At 37.1% G+C, this 25,596-nt stretch overlaps 1 protein-coding gene and 1 pseudogene across 2 annotated transcripts in view; one reads left to right on the top strand and one right to left on the bottom strand.

The window, feature by feature from the left end:
• SKAP1 (src kinase associated phosphoprotein 1) overlaps positions 1 to 25,596 on the bottom strand; it is a 296,312-nt gene that overhangs the window by 250,161 nt on the left and 20,555 nt on the right. The window lies entirely within an intron of this gene.
• On the top strand, positions 8,683 to 10,415 carry LOC110123067 (tubulin beta chain pseudogene; annotated as a pseudogene).

The raw sequence follows: 25,596 nt of genomic DNA, 5'->3' as shown, positions 1-25,596 counted from the left end.
TTCAACAGCAATTTATAAAACAAACAAACAAACAAAAACACTCAACAAACTGGAGATAGAAGGAAACTTCCTTAGCCTCATAAAGATCATCTACAAAAATCCACTAACATCATACTTAATAATAGGTGAAAATCAGTATACAGATCCCCCCATTTTAAAAGTCAGGGTGCCAGATGGAGAAGGAAACAGCAACCCACTCCAGTACTCTTGCCTGGAAAATCCCATGGACGGAGGAGCCTGGTAAGCTGCAGTCCACAGGGTCGGGAACGGTCGGACACGACTGAGTGACTTCACTTTCACTTTTCACTTTCATGCGCTGGAGAAGGAAGTGGCAACCCACTCTAGTGTTCTTGCCTGGAGAATCCCAGGGATGGAGGAGCCTGGTGGGCTGCAGTCTATGGGGTCGCACAGAGTCAGACACGACTGAAGCGACTTAGCAGCAGCAGCAGGGTGCCAGAAAAGGGAGCTCTAAGGCCCTACCCACCGATGTCAATTGCAGACCTAACAGGAATAAATATATCACTGTATCTCCAACAGGGAGAAGGTTGCTACTTTACTACAGCAGGAGGAAGGAAAAAATTTCTCCTTGTCCTGCAAGAGTCTGGCCAATGAGAGACTGTTAACAATAACTCAGTCAACAAGAAGCCATTATACTTGGAACTCCCAGTTTTCTCCAATGGTCTCTTTGCTTATAACAGCTCCTCCCAGTTCCTTCTTTTCTATAAAAGAAAGTTCCTCTCTTGTTTTCTGGGCTTGCCTGTGGATAACCATGACTGTACGTCCTTAATTGCAAGTCTTTGCTATTCCCAAATAAACCATTTTGCAGGTAAAATAAATGGTTGTTTTACTGTTTCAGGTCAACAAGTGAAAGGCTGAATACTTACCCCTGTTCCTAAAGATCAGCAACAAGACAAGCTGTCTGCTCTTACCACTTATAGTCAACATTGCACTGGTGCTAGACAGGGAAAATATGCAAGAAATGAAATTAAAAGAGTCTAGGTTAGAAAGAAAGAAGTAAACTATCTCTACATGCAGATGATATAATCTTGTATATAGAAAACCCTAAGGAATCCACTGACAACTATTAGGACTAAAAAATGAGTTCAATAAGTCTGCAGGATACAAGATTAATATAAAAAATCAGCTGTATTTCTATACAGTCGCAATGAACAAGCCAAAATTAAATTAGGAAAAATCAAATTAGGAAAATTCCATTTAAGATAATATAAAACAGAATTAATACTGAGGAATAAATTTAACAAGTATAAAACTTAAACTCTGAAAACTACAAAATATTATTGAAAGAAATGAAAGACCTTAAATTAAAGGAAGAAAATAAATGGAAAGTCATCCCATGTTTACATATGAGACTTATGGCTATTAATATGGGAATATTTCCATATTGATCTAAATAGTCAATGCAATCTCTATAAAAACTCCAGCTGGATGTTTTGCAGAAATTGAAAAACGAATCCAATAATTCATTTGGAAAGTTGAGGTACCCAGAATAGTCAAAACAATTTTGAAAAAGGAGGACAACTTTGGAGGATTCCCATTTTCTGATTTCAAAACTTACTACAAAGCTACAGTAATCAAGACAATATGGTACTGGTGTAAAGCCAGACACAAAGATCAAAGGAACAGAATTGGGAATTTAGAAGTAAACCCTCACATTTATATTCAATAAAGTTTTGACAAGGATGACAAGATAATGCAATGGAAAAAATTGTTTTTCAATAAATGGTGCTGGAACAATTAAATATCCACATGCAAAGAAATGAAATTGAACCCTTACCTCATACAATATACAAAAATTAACTCAAAATGGATCATAGATCCAAACATAAATGCTAAAACTATAAAACTATTAGAAGAAAATAGGCATAATTCCTTGTAACCTTGGATTAGGTAACAGTTTCTTAGACATGATGCCAAAAGAACAAGCAACAAAAGAAACAAATTGGACATCAAAATTAAAACTACTGTGGTTCAAAGGATGCTATCAAGAAAGTGAGAAAATTTTTGCAAATCATGTATCTAATAGGAGACTTATATACAGAATATATAAAAAGCTCTTACAATTCAATAATAAAAAGACAAATAACCTGATTTGAAAACAAAGAACCTAAATAGACATTTATCCAAAGATATACAAATGACTAATAAACATATGAAAAGATGCTTAGCATCAATTGTTATGAGGAAAATAAAAATCAATGCCACACCGAGGTACCATTTCACATGGCTACTATCAAGAAGATGGACAATAATGAGTGCTGTTGAAGATGGAGAGAAATTAGGATCCTTATACATCGCTAGTAGGAATGTAAAATGGTGCCGTTACTTTGAAAAGTCTGGCAGTTCCTCAAAAAGCTAAAGAGAGTTGCCCACCAATTCCACTACTAGGTATATACACAACAGAAATGAAAACAAGTGTTCAAATAAAAACTTGTACACAAATGTTCATAGCAGCATTATTCTTAACAGCCAATAAGTGGATAAAATACCAACACTCATCAACTGGTGAACAGATAAACAAAATGTGGCAGCAATAAAAAAGGAAATGCTGATACATGCTACAATACAAATAAATCTCTGAAATCATAATTTCATCAATCAAAAGAAACCAGTAGCAAGGGTCACATATAGCATAATTCCATTTACATGAAACATACAGAATAGGCAAAAATCTATAGGAACAGAAAGTAGATAAGCAGATGCCTAGGGCTGTGGGAGAGAGAGATGCAAACTGAAGAATGAAGGCTAAAGGGGTTCAAGTTTTCTTTGGAAGATGATGAAAAATATTCTAAAATTTATTGTGATGATGACTGTACAACTCTGTGAATACCATAGTACAAGCCATTGGACTGTATCCTTTAAGTGGATAGGTTTTATGATATACAAACTACATCTCAATGAAGCCATTAAAAAATATAAACAAATGTATGAATGAATGGATGAGTGAATAATAACATCTACACATACCCTTCTGAAATTTCAAAATTTGAGGGTGAAAACATTTTTTAAGTACCCAGACATTAAAATAAAAGTAGTTTACAGAATAAGAGTCAAAATGCCCTCTCCACAAAATAAACACCAGAAGATGAAAGTTTTACAGTGTTTTAAAGGAAAGATACTGTGCTCAAGAATTCTAAACATAGTCAAGATGCTGGATATATAACATGAAGGAGACCACCAAAACATTTTCAAACAGTTGTGGCTCTGAATTTCTACCACTTACATTCTTTCCTGAATAAAATCTTTTCAACGACACACTGATCAACAGAAAGAGGTGGTGATGAAATTCAAACCAGCAAAATAAGTTTAAATATGATTTAAAACTTACTGTTAAAGAGGAATTCTTAATTATTTGTTAAAAAATGTAATAAGCATCTGGATACTAGCTAGGAAAGAAATAGAGAAGAAAACAAGCTAAATTACTCATTTACATAAAGCTAATGGGTACTATGCCATCTTGGACAATGATAATTAAAGCAAATGGGTTTAACTATGATTTTGCAAACACTAATGTAATAAGTGTAATAATGGGTTTCCCTGGTGGCTCAGATGGTAAAGAAACCACCTACAATGCGAGAGACCTGGGTTCAGTCCCTGGGCTGGGAAGATCCCCTGGAGGAGGGCATGGCACCCACTCCAGTATTCTGGCCTGGAGAATCCCATGGACAGAGGAGCCTGGCGGGCTACAGTCCATGGGGTCACAGAGAGGCAGACACGACTGAGCGACTAAGCACAGCACAACGTGAACAAAAAATGTAAAGAAGAAAAAAAATTTTTTTAATATGCAGTGTAACAAAACAGAAAATATAATGTAGCAAATAATAAAACTCATAAAATGATATATAACTGATGACAATAATTGTGAAAAATTAGAGTCCCCTATTAAAAACAAGCTATAAGGATATACTGCATAGCACAGGGAATATAGCCTATGTTTTATCATAAGCATAAATGGAGAATAATCTATAAAAATTCTGAATCACTATGTTGTACACCTGAAACTAATATAATATTGTAAATCAACTATACTTCAATTAAAAAAGAAAAAAGTTAACAGAAACAAGTGAAAAAAAAAAGGTAAAGAATTTCTATGTCAATCGGGATGTAAATCCATGGCTGATTCACGTCAATGTACGGCAAAAACCACTACAATATTGCAAACTAATTAGCCTCCAACTAATAAAAATAAAAGGAAAAAAAAAAGAATTTCTATGTCAAAAGATAGTTAATTTGATTACTGTTTAAAAGATGTTCACCTGAAATAAAGTGAGACTGAAATTAAAAGAAGACAGGTATGCAAAATGTCCTAAACAAATTTTCTTAAAAAGCAAGAATAGCAATAATTCATATCAAAGTAGAACACAAACAGGCCAACAGAGTCATTTTATTTTATATAAAGTACAATCCATAATAGAAATGACCTGTTATGTGCTAAATATATATGTGCTGAAATATATACAGTGAAAAATTCAAGAACTGTAAATAGAAATTACTGAAAAACAATTGTAAAGTCACTACTAGTCTCTAATAGACCACATGGATAAAAATATATAATTATAGAGGGAAGTTATGTCCAATAGAAATAAAATTACACACGTAATTTAAAATTTTCTAGTAGCCTCATTTCAAAAGATAGCCCCAAAAGAGATTAAAATTAATTTAGTGATATTTATTTTATTTAACTCAACAGATACAAAATATTGTGATTTGGGGCTTCCCTGGTAGCTCACTGGTAAAGAATCGACCTGCCAATGCAGGAGACATGAGTTCTATCCCTGATCGGGGAAGATCCCACATGCCATGGAGCAACTAAGCTCGTGCGCCGCAACTATTGAGTCTGTGCTTTAGTCTGGGAACTGCAACTACTAGGCCCACCTGTCGCAACTACTGAAGCCCAAGCACCCGAGACCCCGTGCTCCTCAACAAAAGAAGCAACAACAGAAACAATGAGAAGGCTGTATATACCACAACGAGAGAGTAGCCGCTGCTTGCCACAACTAAAGAAAAGCCTATGCAGCAATGAAGATCCAGCACAGGCAAAAAATAAACAAATATTTTTTTTTTTAACCAAAATAGTATGATTTCAATACGTAATGAACACAAAATAATTATTGAGCTAATTTACCTGTTTTTGTATTATATCTTCAAAACCTATGTGCATTTTACACTTAACAACACATATCAGTTCAGACTAGTCACATTTAAATGCTCATATTTATGAAAATTAAGCACTGGATTATAAAAAAATCAATAATTTCTTAAAAATTCAAAATTAAAAAGATCTATTTTATGACTAAAACAAAATAAAACAAGACCTTAACATTAAAAAGAGTAAAAAAGTCTCTCCATACTTAGACATTTGAAAACACATGCACACATACATTGTGGGTCATAGAGGAAACTCAAAACTATAATTACCATCTATTGAGAATATAGCCTGTGTAAAATATTATGAAATATAACCAGTATTGTACAGAGTGATCTCTTATTTATAGACCTCAATATTTCAATATTAAATACGAAAGAACGAAAAGAAATGCATGAAGCAACAAATTCAAAAAATCAGAAAAGAGCAATAAACCAGCCTATGGAAAGCAGGAGAAAGGAAACAATAAAGATAAAAACAGAATGAAAAAGTTAGAACAGTGGTTGTCTAACAGTGCTCTCTGGAGTCATGAGCGTCTGATAAGAGGAGTTGGAAAAAAAAAAAGAGAGAAGGAGTTGGAAGAGTGTCAATTGAGTGAGACTCTGGGAAACTCCCTTCCTTCCCCTACAATTCCCCTTTACTTTAATCACAAGTGCTTGGCTTTTATCTATTTATACAGTGGGATTTCACATAAAATTTTTACTTTGAAAACGGTTCCACTGCACAACTTAGTGGCTAAAAAACCACTCTAAAACCATTACTTTCACTGAACTTAAAAATAGCGAGAAAAACATATATAAATGCTAAATAAGTATAAGAGCTGGAATTTTTCAGGGGTTAGGGGGAAATCCAATAAATTGATGTACCATCAGCAAATGTAATCAAGGAAAAAGGAAAGAAAGCACAAATATACAGAAATTAGGCAGAATAAAAAGAAATAACAAAAAACACAATTTTTTAAGATAATGAAACATTTGACAAAATTGGTGAGATTTCAAGTTATTTTAATTTTCTTCTTTGTGCTTTTATGTCTATGTAAATTTCATGATAGCATCATTTTTATCCCTTTAAAAGATTATTTTCAAAAATAAAGTGCCATGTAAACAAAATTAAATGTAATGCAAATAAACTCTCAGTGAAAGTTTCTGAGAAAAATATAAATTTCTAAAACTGAACTGAGAAATGGAAAACCTGACTCCTAAACAGGCTAAAAACCAGGGGAAAAGAAGAATAGGTTGCTAAAATGTTTCTCTAGAGTCATATTAATATAATTTTTAAGATGCTTTGCAAATCTTTAAGTAATGAATAATTTCTGGTTCTATATTAATTATTTCAGAGCCTAGAAAAAGAAACTTCTCATATTATTTGGTATAACCTAGCATAACCACAGTTCTAAAAGAGCACAAGAAGGAATCAGTTTAAAGTTAATACAGAGGGAAGGGTGGAATGAAGCGATAATTAAGGAGTTTGAGACAGACATGCATACACTGCTCTGTTTAAAATGGTTAGCCAGTGGGGACCTAGCTCAGGGAACTTTGCTTGGTATTATGAAATGATCTAGATGGGAAGAGAATCTGAAGGGGAATGGATGCATGTGCATATATGACTAAGTCATTTTGCTGTGTACCTGAAACTAACACAACTAGTTTCATGTATATTATACTCCAATATAAAAGTTTAAAATTTTTTTAAATTAAAATTTTAAAAGTTAATATAGACACAAAAATCCTACATAAAACACCAGTAGATCACAACTAACAGTATATTAAAAGAATAGTACAGTTTATCCTGGTAGCATAAAGATGTTTCAATATTATTGACATATTACATACTAATACATCTCTTATAAGTAGTGTTAGTTGCTCAGTAATGCCTAACTCTGCAATCCCATGAACTGTAACTGACCAGGCTCCTCTATGCATGAAATTCTCCATGCTGGAGTGGGTAGCCATTCTCTTCTCCAGGGGATGTTCCTGACCCAGGGATCGAACCTGGATCTCTGAAACTGCAGGCAAATTCTTTACCATCTGAACCACCAGGGAAGTCCATTTATATAATAGGTTAAAAGAGAACTTTATACAAACCATTTGGCAAATGACAAAACTTTCTCTGATGATATTTATTATCTGTGACAAAACTATATTGTGTGTGTGTGTTGTGTGTGTGTGTGAGTTGCCCAGTTGTGTCCAACTCTTTGTGACCCCATGGGCTGTAGCCTGCCAAGCTTCTCTGTCCATGGAATTCTCCAGGCAAGAATATTGGAAAATTCCATGGACAGAGGAGCCTGGTGAGCTACAGTCCATGGGGTCACATATGTAAGTAAAAGAATACCTTCTCAACTAGCTTCATATTTATGGCTGAAAAACTAAGTTGTTATTATCAAAGATTGTTTTTTCAGCTACTCCCACTGTCAGATAACATTGTTGTGGAGGTTTTACACAAAAAGAAGTCTTAGAAGGAAAAAGAAGTCATTATGTGCAGATATTATGACCCAATATGTATAAGCTTAAAGTATTAACTTGGAAAACTTTTAGAAATTTTAAGAATTCACTTGGATAACCAGAAAATAAATGCTTTAAAAATTGACAGCTTTCTGGGCAATAGAAGAATAGCTTGTGTTGGAATGACTTTCCCACAGATAAGAATTGTTAACACTAGACAAAAAAAATTAAAAGCACCTATTTTAGGGCAGTGAACAGTAGCCAAGGGCTTCCCTGGTGGCCCAGAGGTAAAGAATCTGCCTGCAATGTAGGAGACACAGGCAGGAGACAAGGGTTCAATCCCTGGGTAGGAAGATCCCTTGGAAAAAGGAAATGGCAACCCACTCCAGTATTCTTGCCTGGAAAATCCCAATCCATGGGGTCACAAAAAGTCAGATACGACTAAACAAAAAATGAAAGCAGTAGCCAAAACAGACAGAAATTGGTGGGGATTTGATCCTTGAAAGAATGAACTATTGGGTGAGACTTTTATTTATATAGCTTTTCACCTAAAGGTACTCCCAGTTCATTTGGTGTGGAGTGGCTGGGGAGCATCCTTAGGCAAAAACCTTAGTGGACTGTGGAAAACACCAAATGCCACACCTTAATATATATCTGGAGTCTCAGAAGAAGATTAAAATCAAAATAGGACAGAAAATGTACCAGAAGAAATAACAGAAAAAATAACAGTCAAAATTTTCCCAAATTTGGTGAAAAAATAGCAATTTACAGATTTAAGAAGCTCAGTGGAAGTTCAGTTGGATAAATATAAAGAAAACTAAACACAGGTAAATTACAGGCAAACTGCTGAAAACCTAAGATACAGAAAAGAATTTCAAAGAAGCCAGAGAAAATGATCCATTACAGACAGAAGAATAATGATAGGAATGGGAGTTGACTTTTCATCAAAAATAATGATGGCCAGAAGATGCTAAAATAACATATTTAAAATTTTGAAAAGAAAAAGGGAAAAAACTTGTCAACCCAGAATTCTATATCCAGTGACAATAACTGTCAAAATGTAAAAACAAGGCTTCAGCCTCCGGGTCCCGTCCCATCTTTCCACCCTGCGACCAGCAGCAGAGAAAAACTAATTCCATATCATTTTTTTTGCCCCATACGCACTTTGAGGTGAGCAAAAAGATTTGAATAAATTTTAACAATGAGGGAAATCATGCACATCCAGGCCAGTCAGTGTGGCAATCAGATTGGTGCCAAGTTCTGGGAGGTGATCAGTGATGAACATGGCATCAACCCCACCAGCACCTATCATGGGGACAGCGACCTACAGCTGGACCACATCTCCGTGTGTGACAATGAAGCCACAGGTGGCAAATATGTTCCTCGGCTATCTTGGCGGATCTAGAACCCGGAACCATGGACTCTGTTCGCTCAGGTCCTTTTGGTCAGATCTTCAGACCAGACAACTTTGTTTTTGGTCAGTCCAGGGCAGGCAACAACTGGGCCAAGGGCCACCATACAGAGGGGGCCAAGCTGGTTGACTCGGTCCTGGATGTGGCTCAGAAGAAAGCCGAGAGCTGTGACTGCCTGCAGGGCTTCCAGCTGACCCACTCGCTGGGCGGAGGCACTGGTTCCAGAATGGGCACCTTGCTCATCAGCAAGATCCGTGAAGAGTATCCTGACCGCATCATGAACACCTTCAGCATGGTACCCTCACCCAAAGTGTCCAACACTGTGGTTGAGCCCTACAATGCCACCCTCTCCATCCATCAGCTGGTGGAGAACACTGATGAAACCTACTGCATTGACAACGAGGCCCTTTATGACATCTGTTTCTGCACCCTCAAGCTGACCACGCCAACCTACGGAGACCTGAACCACCTCATCTCGGCCACCGTGAGCAGTGTCACCACCTGCCTCTGCTTCCCTGGCCAGTTCAACGCTGACCTCCGCAAGCTGGCAGTAAACATGGTGCCCTTCCCGTGTCTCCACTTCTTCATGCCTGGCTTTGCCCCCCTAACCAGCCGTGGCAGCCAGAAGTATCAGGCCCTCATGGTGCCTGAGCTCACCCAGCAGGTCTTCGATGCCAAGAACATGATGGCTGCCTGTGACCCCCGCCATGGCCGGTACCTCACCGTGGCTGCTGTGTTCCATGGGTGGATGTCCATTAAGGAGGTGGGTGAGCAGATGCTCAACGTGCAGAACAAGAACAGCACCTACTCCGTGAAATGGATCCCCAACAATGCCAAGACAGCTGTTTGCAACATCCCACCCCGTGGTCTCAAGATGGCAGTCACCTTCATTGGCAACAGCACAGCCATCCAGGAGCTGTTCAAGTGCATCTCGGAGCAGTTCACTGCCATGTTCCACCGGAAGGCCTCCCTCCACTGGTACACAGGTGAGGGCATGGATGAGATGGAGTTCACCGAGGCTGAGAGCAACATGAACAACCTCGTCTCTGAGTACCAGCAATACCAGGATGCCACCGCAGAAGAGGAAGAGGATTTCGGTGAGGAGGCCGAAGAGGAGGCCTAAGGCCAAGTCCCTGTCACCTTAGACTTCTCAATCCCCTCAGCCTTCTTCCTCAACAACCCCTTTCCTCTCCCTCAGAATTTGCATTTTCTGCCTCTATCTTGTTTTTTCTTTTTTTGGGGGGTGGGATTCTAGAACAGTGCCTGGCACATGATAGGCGCTCAATAAATATTTGTTGTTTGTTGAATGTCTCTTCTCTCTTTCCACTCTTGGGGAACCTAGATTTCTGCCATTCTGGGTAACCCTATCATTTTCCTGCTAGTGCACACTCCTCCCATCTGTCCAGTTAACATTTCCCTCTCTGGTTTCGAGATAACTCTCCAAGAGGCTGGGTCTCCTCACATCTCGTTTAGAACCGTGTGCTGAAAACCTAGATAGGTGATTGCCATCCCAGCCGGTGTGCTGGCCCAGGGGAAAGGAAACTGAGCAGCAGGTAAAAGTCCCTACAAGAAAGGGTTGGGTTTTGGAGAGGGGCATCCAGGGTACTGAAGTCCTAGGTGACAGGTATCTCCCCACTCCTCTCAGCTTCTGTGGAGGTGTTGATAGTATTATCTTCATTTTCAGTCTCCTTCCAAGCTCTGTCCTGAGCTATTACCTTTGCAAGTTTCTGGCCCCCACCCTATCAAGTGGGACTCCCTTCCTCTTCCACTTTATCTCCTTCATAATAACGTTGGATCCCCTCCTTTCCCCTGTTTGAGAAAGTGGGGAGAAGCAAGAGATAGCCTTGGTCTCTCAGCCTCCAGAAAGCTCCTCCCCACCCCATCTTTTCTTACCAAAAATATATCAGCCCCTTCTGTACCTATATGGAAAGGTATGTGCTGCCACCTAAACGTCATTCCCCAGAGAGGGGACAGAACAACTTCCATCTTTTGGCAAACATCTCATCTCTTCTGCTACTGCTTCCCCCACTCTTGATTTTGTCCTATTCTACACTTCAGATTTCTATTGTGTTGAACTTGCTGCTTTTTTTCATATTGAAAAGATGACATTGCCCCAAGAGCCAAAAATAAATGGGAACTGAAAAGAAAAAAAATGTAAAGACAAAATAAAGACACTTTTCAGATGAACAAAAACTGAGAAAAATTTTTGCTAAGAAACCTGCTCTAAAAAGAAATCTAAATGAAATTCGTCAAGCTGAAGGGAACTGACGCTAAAGGGAAACTCAGATCAACAGCAGTACCAAAATGCTAAATATGTGAGTAAATATAAAACATTATCACTTTTTTCTCTTAATCTCTTCAAAAGATAACTGGAAATCTGAAGCAGAGATTATAAAACTGCACTACACAGCTTATCGGAGAAAGAAATGGCAACCCACTCCAGCATTCTTGCCTGGAGAATCCTGTGGACAGAGGAGCCTTGGTGGGCTGCTATCCATAGGGTCGCATAGAGTCAGACATGACTGAAGTGACTTAGCATTAGCATGCACAGCTTATAATATATATATAGCGATAAAACAGAGAGGATGGGGAAAGGAGAGTAAATGAAGCACCTTTAGGGGTATAAAATTAATTCTGAGTAGCCTGTGATAAGTTAAGGAACATACTGTAATCAATGGAACAACCCTAACAGACAAAATAAAGAGGAACATTTTTTTTTAAATAGAGAAATCAAAATGGAATATTAAAAAGCATTTGACTAACTTTTTAAAAGGGCAAGTGTAGCCAAAAATGTGACAGTTAGAAAAGAAATAGTTCAATGGTAGACCCTAAATCTATCCATAGCAATAGTTGCATTAGTTGTAAATGAACTAAACACTTCAATTAAAAAGCAGAGACTGTCTGACTGAATAAAAATGCAAGACCCAATTACATTCTGTCTGTCTATAGGAGACACTTTTTTTCCTTCCAGTTTTACTGAGATATAATTCACATACAGCACTGTTTAAGATGTGCAGCATAATGATTTGACATACATATGCCATGAAATGAGTACCACAGTAAAATTATACTTATCATCTCATACAGATAGAAAATTAAAGAAATAAATTTTTTTTCCTTGTAATAAGAACTCTAAGCATTTACTCTCTTAACAACTTTTATATACACTGTTGCTGTTGTTGTTTAGTTACTAAGTTGTGTCCTATTCTTTCATGACCCCATGGACTGTAGTCTGCCAGGCTCCTCCATCCATGGGATTTCCTAGGCAAGAATACTGGACTTGCCATTTCCTTCTCCAGGCGATCTTTCCAATCCAGGGATCAAACCTGTGTCTCGTGCATTGGCAGCCAGATTCTTTACCACTGAGCCACCAGGGAAGCCCTATATATACTGTACAGCAGTGTTAATTATATTTACCATGTTATACATTACATCCCTAGTACTTACTTATGACTGAAAGTTTGTAACTTTTGACCATTCATCCAATTCCCTCTCCCCCAATGCCCAACTTCTGCTAATCACAAATGTGATCTCTTTTTCTATAAGCTTGATTGTTTTTGAAGTATAATTGACCTACAACAGTATGTCAGTTCCTGGTATACAACACGCATGCACACTGTTGTTTCAGTCATGTCCTGCTCTTTGTGACCCTGTGGACTGTAGCCCACCAGGCTCCTCTGTCCATTGGATTCTCCAGGCAAGAATACTGGAGTGGGTTGCCATGCCCTCCTCCAGGGGATCTTCCCAACCTAGAGGTCAAACCCAAGTCTCATTATGTCTCCTGCATTGGCAGGTAGGTTCTTTACCACTAGCACCACCTGGGAAGCCCAGTATACAACACAGCGATTTACAATTTGTATACACTGAAAAATGATCACCACAATAAGTCCAGTTATCATCTGTCACCATCCAAAGATACTACACAGTTACTGACTATATTCTCCACACTGTACATTTCATATCCATGGCTCATTTATTTTGTAATGAGGAGTTTGTACCTCTTAGTATCCCTCACCTCTCTCCTTCCCCTCCCTGCTCTCCACTCTGGTAGCCATCTGTTTGTTCTCCATAGCTATGACTCTGTTTCTGTTTTGTTATGATTGTTCATTTGTTGGGTTTTTTTAAGATATACATATAAGTGAAATCATGTGGTATTTGTCTTTCTCTGTATGATTTATTTTACTTAGCAGCATAATACCCTCAAGGTCATCCTTGTCTTGTTCCTGACCTTAGAGGAAATGCATGCAGCTTTTCATCATTCAGTATGATGTTAGCTATAGGCTTGTCATATATGTCCTTTCTTATGTTGAGATATACTCCCTCTATATCCATTTTGTTGAGTTTTTATCATAAACGGATGTTGAGTTTTGTCAAAAATCTTTTTCGTAACATATGATGGTCATATAATTTTTATTCTTCAATTTGTTAATGTGGTGTATTACATTGACTGATTTGTAGATACTGAATCATCATTGCATCCCTGGGATTAATCCCACTTGATCATGGTATATGGTCCTTTTAATGTATTTATTTGGTTTGTTAATATATTGTTGAGGATTTCTGCATTCGTGTTCATCAGTGATATTGACCTGTAATTTTAATTATTATATCTTCGTCTAGTTTTGGTATCAGGGTGATACTGCCTTCACAGAACGATTTCTCAGAAGTATTCCTCCCTCAGTAATATTTTTTGAATAGTTTGAGAAGGATAGGTGTTAATCATTCTCTAAATGTTTGGTAGAATTCACCTATAAAGTCATCTGGTCCTGGAATTTTGTCTCTTGAGAGTTTTTAAAATACTGATTCAATTACTGGTAATTGGTCTATTCATGTTTTACATTTCTTCCTGATTCAGTCACGGGAGAGTGTATATTTCTAGGAATTTGTCCATTTCTTCTAGGTTGTCCATTTTATTGGCATATAATTATCATAGTAATCTATAAGAGACACATTTTAAATATGAATACACAGAGAAAATAATCTTAAAAAATAGTGGAGAGATATATATGCATATATCTGTATATTTATATGGATAACTGATTCACTTTGGTGTACATCTGAAACTAACACATTGTAAATCAACTATATTCCAATAAAGACACAGGCTGGAAAAAAGAATAGAAATTATACAGTATGCTAACAGTAAGCATAAGGAAGATGGAATGGCTATATTAATGTCAAAGCAGACTTCAGGACATGGAATATTACCAGATATAAAAAGGGATATTTCATAATGATAAAAGGGCCAAGTCATCAGGAAGACAGAAAAATTATAAATGTGTATGCACATAACAGGAGAAGGAAATGGCAACCCACTCCAGTATTCTTGCCTAGAGAATCATGTGGGCAGAGGAGCCTGGTGGGCTACTGTCCATAGGGTCGCACAGAGTCAGACACGACTGAAGCAGCTTAGCATGCATGCATGCACTGGAGAAGGAAATGGCAACCCACTCCAGTATTCCTGCCTGGAGAATCCCAGGGACAGAGGAGCCTGGTGGGCTGCCGTCTATGAGGTAGCACAGAGTCAGCCACGACTGAAGTGACTTAGCAGCAGCAGCACGCACATAACAAAATAGCTTCAAAATACTTGAAGCAAATTCCAACAGAACTAAAGCGAGAAAAAAACATATCTACAATCATAGTTGGAAATTTTCCTACCCTCTTTAAGAAACTAATAAAACTACTAGATAAATAATCATTAAAGAGATAGAGGACCTGAGCAACACTATCAACTTTGATCTAATTGGCATTCATACAATGCCACATCTAACAACTACAGAATATACTTTTTTTAAGTGGATGAAGTGTTCACCAAGATATACATTATTCTAGGCCATAAAATAAGTCTTATAAACACCAAAAATCAAAAATCTTAGAGTACGTTCTCTAATCAAAAAGAGTTAAGTTAGAAATCAATAACAATGAGACATCTAAAAAGCCTCAACAATTTGAAGAGACATAAATCAAAGAGGAAATATTCTTATTTTAATAAACTGAGTGATTATAAAATAAAAATATTATAAAAATAAAAAATTATAAAATCCATCCAAATTTGTAAGATGCAGCTAAAGCCACACTTAAGGGAAACACCCAGCTTTAGATGTTTATGGTAGAAAAGAAGAAGGTTTAAGATCAATTATCTACGTTTTCATCTTAAGAAAACAGAAAAAGAAGACCAAATTAAACTCCAAACAGGAAAAAGAAAATTAAAAAAAATAAGAATGGAAGTCAATTAAATAGAAAGCAGAAAAAGCATTGGTTGGTTCTTTTAAAAGACCAATAAATTTGATAAGTCCCTAAAGATTTTATTAAGATTCATTAAGGGAATGCAGAGAAATACCAATATCAGATTGAGAGGAGAAAATGAAGAAAAGGTATTTCTCAGACTTTAGAGAACAAACACAAACATATTTACCTTTCCCTAATAAAAAAGGCATTACTACTCACTGTATTAACAGAAACATTTTAAAATAAATCAATTGATATAAAGAACACCATTACAATTGTTTACAATCCCATCACTCATTCAGTTTTTATTCTGTGCTAACATAACTTTATTTTCATTTACAAAAATGAGATATCAAAAGTTATGAACTTTTTCCACTAAACACTGGTTATATCACAGATCATATAATGAAGTATTTTGTAACCAATTAAAAATAATATTCATGAGGAATATTCATGAGGAAATGGAAGGAATTCAAGTATTCTCACAGCATATTTTTAACACAATACTGAAGGAAAAGGAGAAGAGGAAGATGAAGAAAAAAGGAAAGTGGGAGGGGAGGAGGAAGATTGAAGGACTGACATTACTCAACTTAAAGACTTACTACTATGATGCAGTGATCAAGATAGAGTAGTATCATTGGAAGAACAGACACAGATTAATGGAACAGAACAGAGAACATAGAAATAGACCTATACAAACACAGTCAGTTGATCTTTGAAAAAAGGTATAAAGCAATTCAACCAAGAGAGAGAGGATAAGCCTTTTTAACAAATTGTGCTGGGACAACAAAACAACCAAATTAAAAAAAAAAAAGCACAGCTCTCACTTTATACAAAAATTAATTCAAAGTAAATCATAGACTGAAATGCACACAGTAGAAAATGTAAGTGGCCTTGGGTTTGGCAATGGGTTTTTAGTTATAAGACCAAAAGCATGATCCAGTGATCCATGAAAGAAATAATTTAGACTTCATAAAAATGAAAAACTGCTACTCTACAAAAGATAGTGCTAAGAGAATGAAAAGACAAGCCACAGACTGGTAAAAAATCTTTACAAAACACAAACCTAATAAAGGACATGTATGCAAAATAGTCAAAGAACTCTTAAAACTCAAAATAAGAAAACAAACAACCCGATTTTAACATGGACATAAAATGTGAACAGAGACCTCACCAAAGAAGATACGCAGATAACAAAAAAGCATATCAGCATAACCATATGTCATTAGGAAACTGCAAATTAAAATAATGATATATCACTATGTACCTATTAGAATGAATAAATTTTTAAAAATTGACAACACCAATGACTGACAAGGATGCAGAGCAACCAGAATCTCATTAACTGCTGATGGGAATGCAAAATGGTATATCCACTTTGGAAGATGGCTTGGTTTCTTACAAAGCTAAATGTAGTCTTACCATAAGATCCAGCAACCATACTCCTAAGTATTCACCCAACTGACTTGAAAACTTAAGTCCACAGAAAAATCTGCACGTTTAGATTAGAGCAGCTTTATTTATACTTGCTAAATTTTTGGAAGCAATCAAAATGTCCTTCAGTAGGTGAGTGGATAAATAAATTGTGATATATATAAACAGTGGAATACTATTCAATGCAAACAATAAATGAACTCTCAAGAAATGAAAAAACATTGGGGAACCTTAAATGTATTAAAGAAATGGAGTAGCCATCATAGTCAACAAAAGAGTCTGAAATGCAGTACTTGGATGTAATCTCAAAAATGACAAAATGATCTCTGTTTGTTTCCAAGGCAAACCATTCAATATGACAGTAATCCAAGTCTATGCCCTCACCAGTAATACTGAAGAAGCTGAAGTTGAATGGTTCTATGAAGGTCTACAAGACCTTCTAGAACTAACACCCAAAAAAGATGTCCTTTTCATTATAGGGGACTGGAATGCAAAAGTAGAAAGTCAAGAAATACCTGGAGTAACAGGCAAATTTGGCCTTGGAGTACAGAATGAAGCAGGGCAAAGGCTAATAGAGTTTTGCCAAGAGAACACACTGGTCATAGGAAACACCCTCTTCCAACAACACAAGAGAAGACTCTGCACATGGACATCACCAGATGGTCAATACCGAAATCAGATAGATTATATTCTTTGCAGCTAAAGATGGAGAAGCTCTATACAGTCAGCAAAAACAAGACTGGGAGCTGACTGTGGCTCAGATCATGAACTCCTCATTGCCAAATTCAGACTTAAACTGAAGAAAGTAGGGAAAACCACTAGACCATTCAGATATGACCTAAATCAAATCCCTTAAGATTATACAGTGGAAGTGAGAAATAGATTCAAGGGATTAGATCTGATAGACAGAGTGCCTGAAGAACTATGGATAGAGGTTCGTGGCATTGTATAGGAGGCAGGGATCAAGACCATCCCCAAGAAAAAGAAATGCCAAAAGGCAAAATGGTTGTCTGAGGAGGCCTTACAAATAGCTGTGAAAAGAAGAGAAGCAAAAAGCAAAGGAGAAAAGGAAAGATATTCCCATTTGAATGTAGAGTTCCAAAGAATAGCAAGGAGAGATAAGAAAGACTTCCTCAGTGATCAATGCAAAGAAATAGAGGAAAACAATGGAATGGGAAAGACTAGAGATCTCTTCAAGAAAATTAGAGATACCAAGGGAACATTCTTCATGCAAAGATGGGCACAATAAAGGACAAAAATGGTATGCACCTAACAGAAGCAGAAGATATCAAGAAGAGGTGGCAAGAATACACAGAAGAACCATACAAAAAATATCGTCACAACCCAGATAATCATGATGGTATAATCACTCACCTAGAGCCAGACATCCTGGAATGTGAAGTCAAGTGGGCCTGGGAAGCATCACTACAAACAAAGCTAGTGGAGGTGACGGAATTCAGTTGAGCTATTTCAAATCCTAAAAAATGATGCTGTGAAAGTGCTGCACTTAATATGCCAACAAATTTGGAAAACTCAGCAGCGCCCATGGGACTGGAAAAGGTCAGTTTTCATTCCAATCCCTAAGAAAGGCAATGCCAAAGAATGCTCAAACTACTGCACAATTGCACTCATCTCACACACTAGCAAAGTAATGCTCCAAATTCTCCAAGCCAGGCTTCAACCGTACATGAACCGTGAGCTTCCAGATGTTCAAGTTGGATTCAGAAAAGCCAGAGGAATCAAAGATCAGATTGCCAACATCCGTTGGATCATGGAAAAAGCAAGAGAGTACAATAAAAACATCTATTTCTGCTTTATTGACTATGCCAAAGCCTTTGACTGTGTGGATCATCACAAACTGTGGAAAATTCTGACTTGACCTGCCTCTTGAGAAACCTGTATGCAGGTCAGGAAGCAACAGTTAGAACTGGACATGTAACAATAGACTGGTTCCAAATCGGGAAAGGAGTATATCAAGTGTGTATATTGTGACCCTGCTTATTTAACTTATATGCAGAGTACATCATGAGAAATTCTGGGTTGGATGAAGCACAAACTGGAATCAACACTTGCAGGAGAAATATCAATAACCTCAGATATGCAGGTGACACCATCCTGATGGCAGAAAGTGAAGAAGAACTAAAGAGCCTCTAGATGAAAGTGAAAGAGGAGAGTGAAAAAGTTGGGTTAAAATTCAACATTCAGAAAACTAAGATCATGGCATCTGGTCCCATCACTTCATGGCAAACAGATTGAGAAACAGTGGAAACAGTGGCAGACTTTATTTCTGGGGGCTCCAAAATCACTGTAGATGGTGACTGCAGCCATGAAATTAAAAGATGCTTGCTCCTTGGAAGAAAACTTTTGACCAACCTAGACAGCATATTAAAAAGCAGAGACATTACTTTGCCAACAAAGGTCTGTCTAGTCAAAGATACGGTTTTTCCAGTAGTCATGTAAGGATGAGAGAGTTGGACTATAAAGAAAGCGGAGCGCCAAAGAATTGATACTTTTGAACTGTGGTGTTGGAGAAGACTCTTGAGAGTCCCTTGGACTGCAAGGAGATCCAGCCAGTCCATCCTAAAGGAACTCAACCCTGAATATTCATTGGAAAGACTGATGCTGAAGCTGAAACTTCAACATTTTGGCCACCTGATGCAAAGAACTGACTCATTTGAAAAGACCCTGATGCCGGGAAAGATTGGAGGCAGGAGGAGAAGGGCACGACAGAGGGTGAGATGGTTGGATGGTATCACCAACTCAATGGACATGAGTTTGAGTAAACTCCGGGAGCTGGTGATGGACAGGGAGGCCTCGTGTGCTGCAGTCCATGGGGTCGCAAGGAGTCAGACACGACTGAGTAATTGAACTGAACTGAACTTATGTGAAAGAAGCCTATCTGTGAAAAAAGCCAATCTGAAAAGGTTATATACTGTGGGGTTCCCACTATATAACATTCTGCAAAAGGCAGCAATATAAAAAAAATCAGTGCTTGGCAAGAGGTTCAAGAGGAGTCAGAGGGATGAATAGATAAAGCACAGGAGACTTAGGGCAGTGAAACTATATCGTATGACACTTTAATGTTTGACACATGGCATTTTGTAATTGCCAAAACCTATAGGACTTTACAACACAAAGAATGACCTTTAATGTCTGCAGATTTCAAAAAATCATTTTCCAGGTTGGGGGATCTCAGGGTAAATTGCATACAAACAACATAATCTAACTAATTACAAATATATGAATTAAATTCACTGAATGGGGGAAAGGTGCTGACCTAAGTAACACTGGTAATGGGTAGTCTATAAGACTAAAGGCAAAAGGAACGGCACGTGAATACTGGACCCTAGTCAACAGTTTTCAGTGGGTGTACAGGTTATCACTTCTTATACTGCTATACATGTATACTCTAATCAAACAATAAGTGGATGGTGAATGGTGGGAGTCAGGTTTCTCAGTTTTGGAGTGGAAAGGAGAGGAGCAAGAAGCAAAAATATTGAGGAGAAGAGCTGAACAGACATTTTTCCAAAGAAGAAATACAAATGGCCAACATGAAAAGATGCTCAAAATCATTATTAGGGAAATGTAAATCAAAACCACAATGAGATAGATATCACTTCAATCCATTAGAATAGCTATTATCAAAAAGGCAAGAAGTAATAAGTGTTGGAGAAGATGTGGATAAAAAGGACCCCTCATGCACTGTTGGTAGAAGTATAAATTGCTGCCACCACTATGGAAAACAATATGGAGATTTCTCAAAAAATTAAGAATTAAACTATCATATGATTCAGCTATTCCATTTCTGGGTATTTATCTAAAGAATACAAACACAATAACTCAAAAAGGTATATGAACCTCTATTTTTATCACAGCATGTTTAAACAAATTGGACTCCTTTAATTATTCATTTTCTAAGTCATAAAATCACTATGCACCAAGGTTTTGCCAAAAACTGACTATGCATCTACAAACTCTCAAATACAAGATATACAAATTGAATCCATGGGGAAAGATCCCTATACCTTTGAATGACATCATCATCTACCTAACTGCCCAGGCCAAAAAAATTGAGAATCATTCTAAATTCCTGTTTCTCTTTAACTGGGTCCTGTAGACCTTGTTGTTTAGCTACTAAGTCATGTCTGACTCTTTTGTGACCCAGTGGACTGTAGCCTGCCAAGCTGCTCTGTCCATTGGAATTTCCATACAAGAATACTGGTGTGGGTTGCCATTTCAATCTCCATTATCACAGCATTTTTTACAATAGCTAAGATATGGAAACAACCCAAGTGCCCATCAACAGATGAATGGATAAAGAAAATTATATATGTGTGTATTTTTATATATACATTTATATATACATATATATATATATATATATATAATGATGGGTTACCATTCAGCCATAAAAAAAAATGATGAAATCTTATCATTTGTGACAACAATGGGTGGACCTTAAAGGTATTATGCCAAGTGAAACAAGTCAGAGGGAGAAAGACAAATATTGCAAAATTTCACTCATGTGTGGAATATAAAAAGCAAATAAAATAAATGAACAGAACAGACCAAACAAAAACATACATGTGGATACAGTGAACAGAACATAGGTTATCAGAAGGGAGGGGAGGAGGGTGAAATGGGTAAAAGGGTGTCAACTATATGTGACAGCGAGAAATTAAATTTTTGGTGGTGAGCACACTGTAGTGTGCACAGAAGCAGAAATAGAACGTTGTACATATGAAACTTATACAGTGTTATAAAACAATGTTGGCTCAATTTTAAAGAATAGTAAGGAGAGAAGTCTAAAATGAATTAGAGTTCAAGACATCAATAAGAGCTCATGTTTAGCTCCCTCACCCATCAAGGACCACACGTTCCTGGGGAACCTGGTGCTACCATGGGGAACCACTGGTAGACGACCTGCTTCTGGGTCGGGGTTTCATACATAGCAGAGCAGCTCCCTTGCTGCAAGCTATTTAAAGTATAAAGAAGGGTTTGTAAAAAAAAAAAAAAAACAAAACAAAACAAAAAAACAAAACAAATGTAAAAAAAAGAACTCATGTTTATGTCTATACAGATACAGATACAGATAGTTATGTATAGAAATTGCTAGTGTGAAAGCCGTTCAGTCATGTCCGACTCTTTGCAGTCCCATGGACAGTACAGTCCATAGAATTCTCCAGGCCAGAATACTGGAGTGGGTAGCCTTTCCCTTCTCCAGGGAATCTTCCCAACCCAGGTCTCCCACATTGGAGGCAGCTTCTTTACCAACTGAGCCACAACGGAAATCCATAGAAATTGCTAATAGATATACATATATGTTGTTAGTGGTAAAGAACCCGCCTGCCAGTGCAGGAAACAAAGAGATTCGGGTTCCATCCCTGGGTTGGGAAAGTCCCCTGGAGGAGGGCATGGCAACCCACTTAAGTATTCTTGCCTAAAGAATCCCCTGGACAGAAGAGCCTGGCAAGCTACAGTCTATAGGGTCGCAAAGAATCTGACAGAACTGAAGAGACTTGGCACAGCATGCATATGTGTATGTGGGATTATTATGCATACATATATATCTTTGTTTGTCAGTAAGAAGATCTAAAAGAAACAATGTCCCAGTGAAAAAGAGCATATCTGCTACCAAGATCATGGTTTCTAAAACCAATCTTCAATAAAAGGAACCAAGGCTTTTTTGAGAGATGGCTAATTCTAGCTCTATGGCAGGAAACATACAAGATGAGCCTGGACCATTTTGTGTGGCTAGAAAGGAAGTGCACAAAACATACACACATACACACACACACTTGATGTGGCATGTCAAAAGGAACCCAGAAGCTAAATAAAAGAGCTTAGTGGCCAAAGGTAGAACAATTTGAGCAACAAAGTTAGGTAACATTGGACTATAACTCAAAGTATAAAATAAGTATTCATGAGCCCACAATGATATAAATATTAATAAGGAAATGAATAAATTAATACATGGGGGAGAAAACACAAATCTCCAGTGCAGAATTACAAATAATTTATGTAGACACATCACCCTAAGGAAGAAGGTGCATAACTCCCAACACTGAAGTGTAGACTTCACATAGAGACTTCCTTCCAAAAAATACAGTATTTTGAAAGGGGAAATAAAGAGTAACTTGACAGAAACTTTATCACCCAGGTAATCAAAGAAAACATCAACAGTTATAAATCATGTCGATTGTATGTACCCTTGACATGTGATGAGAATGACACTTTACTTCTGTGATCTTCTTTCCAAAAACCTAGTCTAATTATGAGAAAAAGGTCAGACAAATTCTAATATATGGCATTCTACAATATACATGACCAGTACTCCTCAAAATTCTCAAGATCATAAAAAACAAGGAAAGTTTAAGAAACAGTTGCAGAGGAGTTCTAAAGAACTAAATTAAATGAGACATCCCGGATAGGATCCTGGAAAATAAAAAGGACATTAGGTAAAAACTAAGGGAAATGGAATAAACTACAGACTTTCTATCAATAACACATCAGTATAGGTTCATTAATTGTAACAAATGGTTCATACTAATGTGAAAGTTAATAATGGAGGAAATCGGGGGGACAGGGAATAGGACAATTCTCTGTCTTACCTGATCAACCTTTTCTGTAAATCTGAAATTATTCTAAAAACTAGTCTATTAATTTTTAAAAAGTGGTATATGATATAATCTTGACATTTTACCCAGAAAAAGGGGGAGGAGGGGCTTCCCTGGTAGCTCAGCTGGTGAAGAATCTGCCTGCAGTGCAGGAGACCCTGGTTTGATTCCTGGGTTGGGAAGATCCACCGGAGAAGGGATAAGCTACCCACTCCAGTATATTGGCCTGGAGAATTCCATGGACTGTATGGTCCATGGGGTTGCAAAGAGTCTGACAGGACTGAATAAACTGCAGACTTTAGTCAATTACATATTAGTATTGGTTCATTAATTCTAACAAATGTATCATACTAATGTGAAAGTTAGCTAATAATGGAGGAAATCAGGGGAGAGGGAAGGGAATAGGAGAATTCTCTGTACTACCTGTTCAATCTTTCCTATAAATCTAAAACTATTCTAAAAACTTGTCTATTAATTTGTAATATATGATATAATCTTGACATTTTACCCAAAAAAAGGGGGAGGTACTTAGCTTAATTCAGTCATTAACCCAGTCTAAACTGAGTCCTTCCTACAAGTCAATCATGGAGAAGGAAATGGCAACCCACTCCAGTGTTCTTGCCTGGAGAATCCCAGGGACGGGGGAGCCTGGTGGGCTGCTGTCTACGGGATCGAACAGAGTCGGACACGACTGAAGCGACTTAGCAGCAGCAGCAGCACAGGTCAATCAGGTACTGTGATAAAACACCAAAATATTAACAACGGTCATCTCCAGGTAGTGGAATTACAAGCCATTTTATCATCTTCTTTATACTCTTCTACAGTTTCTAAATGTTCTAAAATATGTTTTACATATGAAAAAAGCAAAATTAAAATTACTTTGCAAGCATAATGTAATATTACTCTTGGCTTAGACTGACTTTAATTTTTCAGCCTCCTCTTCATTTCACTCAGTAGTAGTAGGTTGCACTGATTCATAGCTGGGAACAGGAAAGGAGGACACCCAGGCAGAATAAAGATCCCATGGGAGATAGATGGTTATAATGTATATTTTGTGCCTATAGTTGTTAAATATATATATGTGTGTGTGTGTATTATTTTGAACTTCTACTCACCTTACTAAATTCTTATAAGTAAAATATCCCATGTAACTATATTTGTATATACTAAAATTGTTAAATGGGAATCAATAGGATATAATTATCCCCCAACTCATTTGATATTTTGATATTTTATTATGACTTTACTAAGTTTCACTTTAAAATTACTTTTTTGAAGGCTTAATTTCAAAACACTTTAGAGGGCCATGTGTTTATTTAAGTACTTGTTCCTTCATCTGCAAGTGCCATCTACTCAGAGGAATAACATGGCACAAAGACAACCTCTTCCACCTGTCTCATCTTTTTTTTTAACCTGATCTAAAAATACTCCCACAACTCACTAGATGAACAAATTTATAATCATGAAGACATAAATAAGTCAAAAGCAAGAGTTATAGGAGAGATTATGCATCTAGTATTTTATATACTTCCCAATTCATTTTATAAGCCAGAATAACCCTGATATCAAAACTTCAAGATATTAAGGAAAATATCTTTAAAAATACTAAGGAAATAAAACTACAGACCAACATATAATACATTTGCCTTTCAATTTAGAAGATGATGTTACCTACAGTGATTATGACCTGAAGATGCCTCAGTAAGGCTGCTCAGAAATGCACGGCTCACCACTGAATAAGAAAGAGATTTCCACCTCCTGTATTTTAACCAAGTTCACCACTCTCTCTGGGTGGGGTTTCTATTAAGCAATCAGCCTTGTGCAAATAAAAACTCTTCCAATATAAATATCATGTCTTATCAAATCAGAATGCCTTAGGCACCTATAACTACAAAGCCCAGAGTGAAAAACACCACTAACCGAGTAACAGCATTCCAGAGGTGCCTCTGACATCACACATCACTCACTACACATAATACCTGATGGTACAAGGTCTATACCTTTGACTAATGAGTAAGCAATACCACACTGATATAAATGTCCTCACACCAAAGAGAAAAGACAAAATCAGAAATGTACCATAAATATTGTCACTTTTTTTTTCTAAATGCCTTTATTCTACAAATATTTGTTGAGCACTTATTATATGCTGTATACTGAAAAAGTGAACAAGACAGATCCAAACTAAAAGTTTACAGTCTACCAAAGAATAAAGACTTAAATAGAAATTAGAATAAACTGTGATACGAGTTACAATATAAGAAAAGTGAGGGAAGCACAGGCCCATAGTAGATGCACCT

The sequence above is a fragment of the Odocoileus virginianus genome, chromosome 17 (assembly GCF_023699985.2).
Source record: "Odocoileus virginianus isolate 20LAN1187 ecotype Illinois chromosome 17, Ovbor_1.2, whole genome shotgun sequence".
In the NCBI taxonomy this organism is placed as follows: Eukaryota; Metazoa; Chordata; class Mammalia; order Artiodactyla; family Cervidae; genus Odocoileus; species Odocoileus virginianus.
The sequence above is the reverse complement of the archived record's forward strand: the minus strand, read 5'-3'. Positions and strand labels throughout refer to the sequence as shown.